Below are 12,788 nucleotides of genomic sequence, written 5' to 3'. Positions count from 1 at the left end.
GTAGAGCAAGGCAAACTCTCATATCCCAAAAAACTCTACCCAGCCATAAAATACAAGTAGCCTCACGAGGCAAACACAGCCCCTGCTCGGGCCGAAAAGAGCTTCAGGTCGACATGACGCGAGCAGCGTTCCTGGCCAGAAGCTGGCCCTAAAGATACTGTTGTAGAAGTTGCAATGAAGTTAAGTTCCTCTGCTCAGGGGATCTTTTGTAGCTCGGGAGATGTGGTCTCTTTGCACACAAGGGCAGACCATTCTCCCTTTAATTCTTCTTCCCTGTAACAAACTCGCATGGCTGTCTATCAGGGTGACATTTTGCGATAAAAGGCCAGACTGCAGGTACGCATGCATTTATTTCTTATGGACTGTCCAGCAGTTTGCAAAAATGGCACACACACACATACACATGTGTCTGTGTACATGTATAATATACATGTGGAACAAGCACCTGGACATTTGCTGGCCTCTTGCAAGTGCACTCTAGCTTATTCACGGGTCACCAGTCATGTGCGGTCACCCTGCACATCCTTGCCCATGAAGGGAAGGTGGCTTTAGAGAGAATTTGCAGCACGTTTTCCTGGTGCAGGCAATGCCTCAGGAGGAATGGTCCCCACCTCTCCCCAGGCTACATGAACAGCATAAGGCCTGGCACCTGGATCGCTGCTCATGAGAGATGTGTCTGATCTCAAACAGTCATCAAGAGTAATGCAGAGGGAGGAAATGCATGAACAGCTTTCTGGACCATATGGGATGTTCCTACAGTTGATCTGCGCTGCTATCGAAGTTGCCAGGCACTGAGCTACCAAGAGACACACCAGCACTGCTGAAAACCATCATCTGGTTGTCAGATCCTCTCCTTTTCTGGGTATCAAAGTATTATACTCTACTCCTGCCCCTTTGGTGTCTTGTCTCATCTTTCCTGCAGCAGTTTTTTTCTGTCTAGAGACAGCAAGCCAATGCCCTCCACTTCTCTCCTTATAGCCTCTCGCACAGAGGAGCCCACCCTCCTCCCTCGCATTAGCAAACTCCCACTCACACCGACTCACAGGGCAGCTGGGGCATTAGTCTGGTGTGTTTGGTTTTTCTTTCTCCATCAGTCAGACAAGTACACACAAGCGCACACAGACACAAATACAAATAGCTCTTCTAACTTGCTTCCTGCCCATACAAACCTCGTTGTCCTCCATGTGAGAAGCTACAGGTGAGCCAGATTTCCAAAGAGTGCTTCTGATTTGGGCTGCAGCTTTTCACATTCAGCCACCCTACTCTGCAGCACCATGCTGTTTCACAGCCTATGTCAGCTGAGGAGGAAGAGGAGAGTGAACTGTCGTGTACTATATGCTGTTGATGCACAGTAACAAGCAGCACTCAAAGGCATTAATGTTGCCCTTTGGGAGATCGGGCAGTGTGGGATCCCCTCACTTTCAATGATTCATGCAGCCACCTACAACCTACACGATTAGCAGGTGACTCATGCAGGCTTGTCCAGGTCAGCATTATGCACACCTGCTGCTGTAATAAGCAGTTCTCTGAAGGTCTCTTGTGCATCTCCAAGGCAACAATCCAAGGCCAAGGGAACAGATGTGCCAATTAAAGAAAAAACTAATGCAACCTGTTGTGGAGATCAAAAGGCCAAACTAAACAAATGAAAGACAATTCTACACTCATTACCAGGTGTGTACACTGCAGCCCCCACAAATTCATGACTTTTCCACCTGTGCCCAGCAGCGCACCAAGGCCAACTCTATGGAGCTTTGCAAGTCTCATGGCTCAGGACTGTGTTGGGGTTGGCCTTCTCTTGCCCTCACTGTTCAAAGCTGGGCACAATCTGAATAGTGAAAGGACATAGTCTGTCCCTACCACCAAAGGGAAGAGCATGGCTCCACTACATCCTGCTCCACAGGGACACCATTAGACCTTGGCATGAGGTGATGAATTCCTGTGCTGTTCTTCAAAAGATCTGCACCAGCTTTCACCTGCCTGTGTATAAACCAAAACAACTGGTGTAGGCTGAGAGCTGGTGGGATTAGACCTGCAACAGTCTGTGAGGGAGGAGTGTCAACAGCAAGAAGAGATTTGCGCAGAGACTGATGAACAGGTTTCAGTTGGATAAAGTTCAATGCACAGCTCTACACAGGATCCATTCTGGAAGGACTGCTCACCCACTCTGATTTTTGACCTGTTCCAGAGAGCTTGGCAAATTATTCCCTGGACAAGAGTGTCAAACTCTCTTGCAGCAGGAAGAGTCCTGCTTCCTCTTCCCAGGATTAATTACAGGTGAGAGCAGAAACCCTGCTGTGTGCTTCATCCCTCCACTAATGAAGAATCCTGTCAAACAGAAAATAACCATTGAAGAGGGCTTACAGCCCTAGTATAGAATTTGCATCTAAAGAAATGTCTTGTGGTCTAAGGCTTCCTAGAAAGTACAGAATTACTACTATATTCTACAGCTTCTACAAAAATTTGCTCCGATCTATCTATCATGGTCATCCCTGACCATGGCTGGCATCATGCAGCGTGATTTACAGTGGAGCAAACTGAAGGCTAAATGCTGCTGTGCCATTTTGGTATCACTTTGCTCAGCTGTAAATGGCAGCCTGCAGCGCAAGACAGGGCCTTTCTGCCATTGCAGTCATTCACAAAACTCCACAATCCCTTTGGAAAAAGCAAAGCAATCCCCATCCAGAGGCCATTCAGCACACACAAAGTACACATTTACCTTACCAGGTCAGGTCACAGTCCTTCTAGTTTTCCATCTGTCTCAGACAGCAGCCAACATCACCTGCTACAGAAGAAATACGTGGTGGACAGTTGTGGAGTAACCTGTCCACAGGAGACTGTGGTTTCTAATCCCAAGAGGTAGGAGCTGGTTTATGCCCTGAAGTGTGAAAATCCATTTCACATTCACTTCTGTCTAAATCAAGAATGCCTCGTGCCTGCACTGACTTCATTAGCTCAGATGAGAGAACTACAGGGAAATTCAAGCCCGCAACTAAGCGAACAGGGCGTTAGGACCCACAACCCAGTCAGCAAGAACATCAATAGAGTTGAGCTGTCATATGTGAGAGGTGGGAGAGAAGACATGAGTAGCTCTGGCAGTTCTCTGTAATCCCATGTACAATGCTGTGTTATACAAATATACGGAAATGCTTTGAAAGCTAGACCTCAAACAGAACAAAGGGACATTGGGTCTCAAATATAAAAGGTTTATTTTTTTCCCCTCACTCGTGGTTTAACCCCAGCCAGCAACTAAGCACCACACAGCCGCTCACTCATTTCCCCCCACCCAGTGGGATGGGGGAGAGAATCAGAAGGAAAAAGGTAAAACTTATGGGATGAGATAAGAACAGTTTAATAGAACAGAAAGGAAGAAACTAATAATGATAATAATAACAATAACAAAATGACAATAATAATAAAAGGATTGGAATATACAAAACAAGTGATGCACAATGCAATTGCTCACCACTCACCGACTGATGCCCAGTTAGTTCCCAAGCAGCAATCTCTCCCAGGCCAACTCCCCCCAGTTTATACACTGGGCATGATGTCACATGGTATGGAGTGTTTCTTCAGCCAGTTCAGGTCAGCTGTCCTGGCTGTGTCCCCTCCCAAGTCCTTGTGCCCCTCCAGCCTTCTTGCCAGCTGGGCACAAGAAGCTGAAAAATCCTTGACTTAGTATAAACCCTACTTAGTAACAACTGAAAACATCAGTGTGTTATCAACATTCTTCTCATACTGAATCCAAAACATAGCACTGTATCAGCTACTAGGAAGACATTTAACTCTATCCCAGCCATAACCAGGACACCTTTTTATTTAAGGCCTCATATCAATAGAGATGTTTTCATAAACTTGTTAAGAAGAATAAAGAGGTGTTCTAATAACACAGGAAGCTGAAGCCTCACACCTCTCTAAGCTGAAATAGAGCATGAAATACTGGGAATGGGAAAAGAGTATGAAAACCCAGGAGTTTTGGCCTTTACTCCAAACTGGGTTAAATGCGATCAGGGAAAGCAAAGACTGCAACGCTACGTTCACTCTTAACTCGCACTAAACTCATGGCATGGTCCCTTCTGTGCATCTGCTTTAAGTATCTTGCATCTTGCAATGCACTTATGATAGCTCTGCTTTCAGAGTCAGTTTGTAGAGTCTTAGTTTTTTTTCCCAGGATTTGTTGAATAGCTGAGCAGTTCACAGGGTATCAAATCCATCTCTGGCCTTGAGATTGCTGAACCATGTACAAAGATTCACTTTACAGGTGGGTGTGAAAAAACATGCTTTAGTTAAGATGGACCCATTCTCGCTCTCTGCCAAATCTCACCATCGAGGCAGGACAAAGCCACCAACTCCAGTTCCTTCCTACTGCAGGGGAGACTGGGTGCCCCCTGCTGTGGCCTTATCTGCTATTCCCCCCTGCCCCCAGTTTCCCAGATGAGAGCAGATTCAAGCAGTTAGTTATTGCTCCTCATAGCTGCTGCATCAGGTAGAGGCTGTTCTTTTTCTTTATTCCTTTGCAGCCCTTGGGAGTTGCAGGCTCTGTATAAAAACAAGATGCCATTGAAGCATTTCTGTTTGCCAGACTATTGTTTGTCCTTTTAAAGTCTGCAGTCCCACGCCATTCTTCGTGAGCGAATGCTGGCTGCCTGAAGGACAAACCAAAATGACTATTTAAGGCACTATAAAAGGAAATCATTTAAAACAGAGTTGATTAAAAGGAAGAAACTATTCTTCCAATGAGAAGTGAATTGCTTTCAGCTGGCTTTAGCACTGAGCTTTGCTTGCAATGAGAACCAAATACCGGCTGCCTGATACTGCAAGTGTTTTGAAGGCACTTCATCAGGCATGACTTCAGTTTTTCCTTGTGTATAACTGCAAAATGAGACTACTGCTTCTGCTCATCCTGGCTTGGTGATTTTTCCTCTGGCTGTGCTGTTCAGAAGCTAACAAGGCTGTTCTTTGGGCAGCTTTTAAAGCCCAAACTCTTTCTTACTACATTCACTTGGAAGTCCTCGCACACCCTTGGTTGCCTAAATAGCAAGAGGTTCAAGAAAAACTCAAGCGGCACAATGCACCTTTCTCACAAAGTGACAGTTTGTGTTCTTCAAAACACTCCAAAGATTGTTGGTGACATGCTGAGTTTTCAGCACACTCAGAAAAGAGGAGAAAACAGGGAGATGGAGGTGCAAGTACTAAAGTTTTGCCAGAGGAAGACCTGTTTTTTTCAATACAACACCTCTCCCAGAACACACAGAAAAACACTGCTAGGAGCCTCTGCTTTTGTAGTTAGCACCTTTGTTTGCTCTGTCAAAGCCCCCTTTTTCAAATAGGTTAGGAAAAAACATCAAGACAAATAAGACAATCCAGTTATTTGGCATAGTGGCCTGGAAGGCATATCTCAAAACACAAGGAATATTTCTAAGAAAGGCAACGCATGCCTGTGTTTGTTAGATTAACCTGACTCATGACAATTCATAGGCAGATCACTGGATTACACAAATATGTATCAATCTTATTTCACTCCGGATCTGAAGATCAGCAATTATCCCAAACAACACTAGAGACAAAACTCTGCAGAGCTGATCCATGTATTTTAGCAACAAACCCCACTCTCTTTTGAAAATGCCATTTCATTCATTCTAGTACGTCCAGTCATGAAAACCACAGCCTGCTTTGGGGACAAACTCAGCCAGATATTTGAGGCTGGAGTTAGCCACAAGACCTGCACTGACAAAGAGGGGGAAACCTCCCCAAAATGGAAAACAAGGATAGGCAAATCCATACTGTCCACAAATTTTTTTGAAGGAGTTTTAAGGTACTTTAAAACAATTGATTTTGCAATGCCTAATATTCAGTCCAGATTTAAACTAACACATAATTTTGTTTCCTACCTTGAAACCCTTGTAATAACCACAGATGTGGCAGGAATGTAAGTTCATGGACACATTCGGGTTCAGAGTTCCAACCTTCAATCACAGCCATCTGATTCCTCCGCTCCATGTGTTGTGAGACAGCTGTTGTTTCACAGTTCAAAAATATCTCGCTTCACCCCGCCAAAGGGAACCATCAGCTGCTTCCGAACGCAATGAAGCTGATGAGAATAAGTGATTCTGGTAGAACTGCAACCCCTGCTGTAAGCAAGCAGGCTCTCGCTGTCCCTGAGAAGGATGGCTTTGATCTGTGATGGGATGATCACAGCCCAGCCAGCGTGCGAATCCTGCACACGTGCAGAGACAGAAATGGTAACTGGCAATTAGCAGGGGCTGCAGGATTCGCTTCCAGAGTCCCCAAGCAAAGGCCATTGTTTGGAACATCTCCAGAGTCGCAACATTCCCCTTTTCTTGGAGAATTTATGAAATAATGCTACACTTTAGTGAGCGGTTTTTCTCATGACTGGATTTGTGCCTTCTGTCTCATGAGATCACACGAAGTCCCTTTTGAGTGCAGTCACTTCTTTAATTATTAACACAATTCCTAAATATTTCAGTGGGCGCTAACTATCTCTGCTCAAGAAAACACAGCCTCAGCCCCCCAAAATCCAGCCCTGCCGGGGAGTCAATCCTCCGGGAACATCTGCAAGGCACAGGGTGTAACTTCCCACGGGGCTTTCACTTGGCGTGGGGGCACAACGCACCGCTCCCCACGGGAATAACAGGGGCACAGGGTGTAACGAGGTCCGGGACGTTGCTCTCCTCCCGGGGGCCGCTCCGGGCCGCCCCCGCCGGGCCCGGGATCCCGAGCGGCTGCGGGGACAACCTCCCGCGTCCCCACTAGAGGGAGCGACAAATCCAGCCTGGGAGCCGGCTCCAGCCCCAGTCTCCCCAGTGCCCGGGGAGCTCCGAGAGGCTGCATCCCGCGGGCAGGGGTCTGGAAGCAGCCAGCCCCATCCCCTGCATCTCTCTCCGGGAGTAAAAGGCTTGTGTTGGGGGGGGAACAGCTCAGCTTACCTGCTGTGTGGTGGTCCCACACGTACCACTGGTACTCGGAGAGGAGGCCAAGGCGTCGAGTAGACGTTCCGCCGCGTGAGAGTGGGGTTTTGCCTGGTACAGTGGGCTAAAACCCTTTACCTGCTGCAGGGCAAAGACGTAGGAGGACAGGGGGGAGAGGAGGGGATGGGAAATGGGGGCAAGAAAGCTGGAGGGGATGGGAAAAGAGGGGGAGAGCCCTGGGAGGGAAATAGGGAAGGAGAAGGGGATAAAAGAGCAAGAGAGAGAGAAGGGAATGGGCCACACTGATGAAATAAATCCATGTTGCAGAGAAGTTCCCTTTTCCATCCATGTGACCCTGTAACAGGGCACAGCAGGATGGAGACAGACACATAAAAGATGGGGAGCACAAGTGCCCCGTCTTGAGCAGAGCCAAGGTGCTGGGGCAGCCCAGAGTACAGGTGGGGAAGTCAGTGCTGTCCCCTTCCCTGGCTCCAGTCCCCTTCCAGAGCTCTGGTCCCCAACATGAGCAGGGACAAGTCTGCATGCTGGGCTCAGCGGGAGAGCGAGAGAGAAGGGCCAAGGATGGAGGAGATGAAGGAGAATAAACTATGGATAGAGCTGTCAGGGCTCTGGGAGCTTCCCCAGGACTCAGCAAAGAGCTCCATCTCTACCTGTGAGCTGCATGGCTGGAGAGGACACAGCCTTCTTGGGGGGAGATGGGAAGGTCAGAGGAGTTTGGGGCACTGCTCCTAGTGCCAGGAGGTTTACAATGGTGAGAGTGAAGCCTCAACCTCCCTGTCAGGGTGTTGCAGAGTGGGTTCCCAGTAGGGATGGCTGCAGCATGTGGGGATCTGCGAGCAGAGAAGGAAGAATTGGGGCAGAAGGGAGAGAAGGGGAAGGAATCAGTGCTCCAGCTATAGCCAGGACTGACCCAGAAGGCAGCTCCCACTTTGTTATTTAAAACCTGCCCAGGGAGTGCTAATGAACCTGGCTAATGAGCACCAGCCCTGGTAAACACACCCTCACACCAAATCACCTTGCAGCTTTGCTGAGGCCCCTGGCGCCGGGGTTGTTTGTATAATGTGGCAAGGATGTGGGTGTGCTACAGCCTGTGCCCAGACAGGAGGAGACCTGGGCAGCTCTGGTCCGTGTGCCCCAGGGCTGGCAGTGACCCCAAGTGCACAGGGACCCCCAGAAAGCTGCCTGCAGCTTGTGTGCTCGCCCTGGAATAGCCCAAACCCAGACTGCATTATCGCTGCAGTTTTGCTGAATGTGTTATTCTTTCTCCCTAGGTCCCACGTGTAACTGGAGGGTCTCCAAGGGACCTGTGGCTCCTCTGCTTCACCCTCGCAATCCTGGGAAGAGTATCATGGGCGAAGGCAAAGGCTGTGACCAAAGAAGAGGTTCAGCAGTGACAGACGGAAACCTGGTGGCTGGCAGACCCCATCCTATCCAAAAGGATGGGGGGGCCAAGCACCACCAGGGTCTGCGGCAGCCTGGGGACACCCAGTGTGTCCCAGCCCGGGGAAGGGGCAGGTGGCAGTAGTGATGCTACGGTCCAGGAAGCCCAATTCAGCTGCCTTGCAGCCTGGCCCAGGGCTGATTTTAGGTACAAGAAAACAGAGGACCTGGGACAAGGGTGCGATGAACTAAGTTCAACAGCACCAGGAGCCTCTCCTGTGCTGGTGGGAGGTGCAGGAGCTTCAGGGTCCGTCCAGACCCCTCCACAAGCCTCACGCTACTTCTGCCCAGGCCCATAGGTGGGGATGGGGTGCAGGGGCCGGAGGGAAGGAGCCCCTGACCTTGCCCCGGGTGTGCATCTCGCCTCGGCGTGGACAAGAGACAGGCGATGCCAGGGCTGGCAGGCGCTGCGGTGGGAGCACAGCCAGGGGGTTATTAATAACCTGCTGAGTCAGGGGGGGCTCTTGGGTTTCAGGATCACAAGACACAGACGCCGAGCGGCTCAGATGGATCCCCCCATTCCTACATTTTACATTGACAGGGACAACTGTGAAGCTGGCTGGGGGCTGCAGCCAGAGCCGGGCGCCTTCAGGCCTCGCAGGGCAGCCCAGCCCCATCCTGGCAGTCACTGCACCCAGCGGGGATGCAGGGTGAGGACTGGAGCTGCAACGTCCCCAAAATACAAGAGCTGCCCTAAAGGATTTAAGCAAGGAGGGCTGAGGCAGAGACACCCAGCACTGATCAGCTCTGCCAGGATGTAGCGGCTATATCAGCCCCGTTCCCCATCAGCATAATCAAATCACATCGTGGGGATAAAAATGAGTACCGTCAGCTTTGCTGTCAGTCCTGCTTCCCTGCAGGGTCCTCTCTGCAATCCCCAGAAAGGCTGTGACTGGGGCTGGTGTCCTGCTGCTACCCAAAGGGATGGAGCCGGGGACGTTGTAAGATGCAAAGAGAATTGGAGGATCTTGCAAACACGCACATTGCAGGTTCTAATTGCAAGAGTTTTGCAAGGGATGAAAAGCCTCAGGGGATGGGTTAGCTGTAGCTAGCACAGAACTGGATCAGACCTCCCAGAAAGCGCTTTGTCCCATCCTGGCTGCCACAGGGTCACCTGCGTTTCTTTTGAAGCACTTGGCATCGTCACACAGACAGGCTGAGGTCTGCTCTGGGATGGCAATTCCTTATGCATCGCTATGGAAAAGTAGTCGGTGATGTGGAACAGATTAACTTTCAGATGCAGCAGCCCGTGGTAGCAGTGTGCATTGCCAACGTACAGTTTCTCTAGCAACTACCATGCAAGAGCAGCTGGAGCGGCAAGAGCCATCCCCAAGTCTGAGCCCAGCCCTCAGTGGTGCTGTCAGGGCAGGGGAGGTGCAGGGACCCCTTGAACGCGCGCGAGCACCCATTGCTCGCTGCTCTGTACGCTGGGATCCGGACACTCACACCTAGAGCTCTTTAGGGCCACACAACCCACTGGCGTGGGGTTGCTCCCCTGAGGTTTTGCCTGGCCCTGCTCCCCTTTTCCCCATCCTACCCCCTGGGTGCACTGGGACACAGTTGCCTATCGGGAGGGAGAGCACCACTGCTTTTGCTGGCAGCGTGCTCCAGGCTGGCACCCAGCACCGCCACCTATTTTTTTACCCAGGACAGGACCAAAATAAGTCTGTCTCACCCCTCCTCAGCAGCTGTTACGGACATCACGCTGGCCATGCAGGTTTTCCCTGGCCTCTCTGCTGTCACAGTGCTCAAACCCCGGCGTCTGCAATTGCTATTGCTGTAGCTGCCATTTGCAGTGGCTGAAATAAGTGAAGTGCTGAAGCTTTGCTCGACTTCTGTGTCCCCGGAGAGGTCTCATTTCGTTGTATCAGGCCTTCTGAGCAGCCGAGCCCCGTTCATTTCAATTAGCCCGATAGCTCTCAAATCCTATTTACCTTTATGGATGTGTTAGCATCTTACTGCTTCCCACACCAAGTCCAGATTAAAGGGTGAGCAAGAAATAGGTGCCATGCGATATCACATGCTGACCGTTAACCCTCGCTGCACCCCTTGCAAGGCCAACCCACAGCACTACATTTCCAGCAATGAGTAAATGGAGACACAGATAAAGCCGTATCGGAGGGACACTGTGAACCTCATGGAGCTGGGAGCAGCCTGCAGCATTAACCCACAGATTAGCGAGAAACCCAGTCTATGCCTTTTGGTTTTAAACAAACACTTTATGGTTTAGGTGATGCATCTTTTGGCAGATAAAAGACAGAAAAGCCTGGAAAGGCTGTAGTCCTGCAAGTCTCCTTTTTGAGTAGGTGCTCCCTCTCAGTAGGACCTGTCCTTAGGTCCATGTACCTCACTTGGATTTTAACAATCATTTACCATCGCAACACATTCCAGCACTTAAATAAGCTCCTTGAGAGGGAGAGATAAGGTATCAGCTTTCCGGTTCATCTTGCCAGTCTGTCTGCAGCAGATAAGCATGTTGGGCAGCAGGAAAAAGGTTATCTGGAAAGGAAGCTGAGCAACAGTTGCTGTTATTGCAGGAGGCTTTGAAAAAAAGTAACCCCACCAGGAATCCCACAGCCCATACAAGCCCTTCCCGGCGGGATGTGATTGATGGTTGGAGTCCAGCTGTGCCTTCCTCCCAGGGTGGGAGGCATCTTCCCGTATGGCGGAGGGGAGAGCTGTCGAGATGGTTGTGCTCTCCCAGGGAAGGTCACGATCGGAGGCAGGTGCCCAAAAACCTGTTGCTTTCCCTCTCTCGCTCAACTCTCCTGCCCGGACCCTGTTCCAAGGAGCTGCAAAAGGAGGGGTTTGGTTTAGTGTCCCTGCTGCCCCTTCAGCGCATTTTGAATGTTTTTGGGCTGAAGAGTCTGCAAGAGGGAACATCTCTGCCAAAAACTGGGGCCCTGCTGTTCTAGGTTGTGCGTGGGGTCCCTGGAAACCAGCGCCGGTCTCCCACTGATCACTGAGGAGCAAGAGTGGGAAGGAGTTTCTGACAATCCCCAGCCTTTCTTAACTCAAGTATCACCTTGCTTTTTGGGATGGGAGAGGGGAAACAAGCCATGTTGGGGGGGTTTCATTTACAACCTAGTGAAAAGTACGCCTTTTGTTTGGACGACTGCTTGTTACTTTGTCTTCCGGTCTATGGTTTGTTTGTGTGTTTACAGGTGCAGAAATTATGTATGTCATCTAAAAAAAAAAAAAAAAAAAAAAAAGCAGCCATTTCCAGTCAAAATCGCAGGACCCCTTTCTGCCTTCTTGTGATCACCCAGGGACAAAAGACCCCACATGATAGCAACGCTGGCTCAGGAAATGTCCTGAATTGGGGACTGCAGAACAATAACTGGAGCAAATCCTGCCAGGAAGCACTCTGAATCCGCTCAGCCACCTTCTCTCCCCTCTGGAGCTTCCAGCTCCCTCCTGTCTCCCCTCCCAAGTCATCCTCACTGCATCCCTCCACATGCTCCTCTATTCTGCTGATTCCCATTAATCTGTGTTTTATATAACCCCTGGCTTGCACCAGACACATAGGCTATGCATTACCATGCTATTAATACGCAACTTTAGGTTTAGGATTTAAAGCAAATAAAACCCCCCTCACAGCCAGGGGAAGCAAACCACGACAAACCAGCACTGGCAGCTCCAAGGTGCAAATCCCAGCAGGGAGATGGCATCAGCGCTGGGTGCATCACAGCTCCTCGCAGTGGGCCTGCACCCAGATGTCAGAGGCTGAGTCCTTAATCACGATCACATCAAGTGTGTTTAACTATTGCACAGCTCCTTGGCTGGAAGCAAACATCACCGAATGCCCAGAGCACTTCAGGCTCTGGGCAAGTGTTTTGCAAACATCCATCATTGTAGCTCTCAGCTTCTCTTCCCACTGCTCTTATTTTAATTAATCTCTGCAGGTCTGACTTTCCAGCGCCGATGGCCTTGCACAAGGCTTCTGGTCCTGGGAGAAGCAAGAAAGTCAGAGAGGGTCCCATGGGCGAGGGTGTATCGGAGGGATGGGGACTCTGCAAGGACAGGGCACTTTCTGGGGAAAGGAAGCCAGCTCCACCTGTTAGAAATTTGTTAGAAATACTTAAACTGGGAGAGATCCCTATGCAATCCCCAGGTCCCCAGACCCATCCCCATTCTCTGGAGAGGCTCAGAGTAACCACACTGTAAAGGGAAGAGCATTGGCATTTCCAATGGCCCTGCGCCTGCGACACCGGGGCCAGCAGCATTTGTCGCAGGGCTTCCCAGCTGCCGAGACGTGACCCCACTCGCCGAACGCCCTGGAGTCGCCTGGGCGCTTGAGCCAATTTGTTCCAACACCACAATTAGCGGTTCATCATGGCAAAGATGTGAACAAAGTGGATATAATACTGCCCAGACGGAGAGGCCTCACCTGCTAAGAAC

At 50.1% G+C, this 12,788-nt stretch overlaps 1 long non-coding RNA gene across 1 annotated transcript; it reads right to left on the bottom strand.

Moving 5' to 3' along the window:
• Window positions 1-3,333: 3,333 nt before the first annotated feature.
• Window positions 3,334-12,552, bottom strand: LOC138682019 (uncharacterized). Its single transcript, XR_011322235.1, has 2 exons — window positions 5,889-12,552; window positions 3,334-4,643 (listed from the first exon to the last, which is right to left on the bottom strand). It is a non-coding gene; the product is annotated as an uncharacterized lncRNA (long non-coding RNA).
• Window positions 12,553-12,788: the final 236 nt, after the last annotated feature.

This window comes from Haliaeetus albicilla, chromosome 26 (genome assembly GCF_947461875.1).
Source record: "Haliaeetus albicilla chromosome 26, bHalAlb1.1, whole genome shotgun sequence".
Taxonomy (NCBI): Eukaryota; Metazoa; Chordata; class Aves; order Accipitriformes; family Accipitridae; genus Haliaeetus; species Haliaeetus albicilla.
Note: the sequence above shows the minus strand (reverse complement) of the source record. Positions and strands in the feature narration are given on the sequence as shown.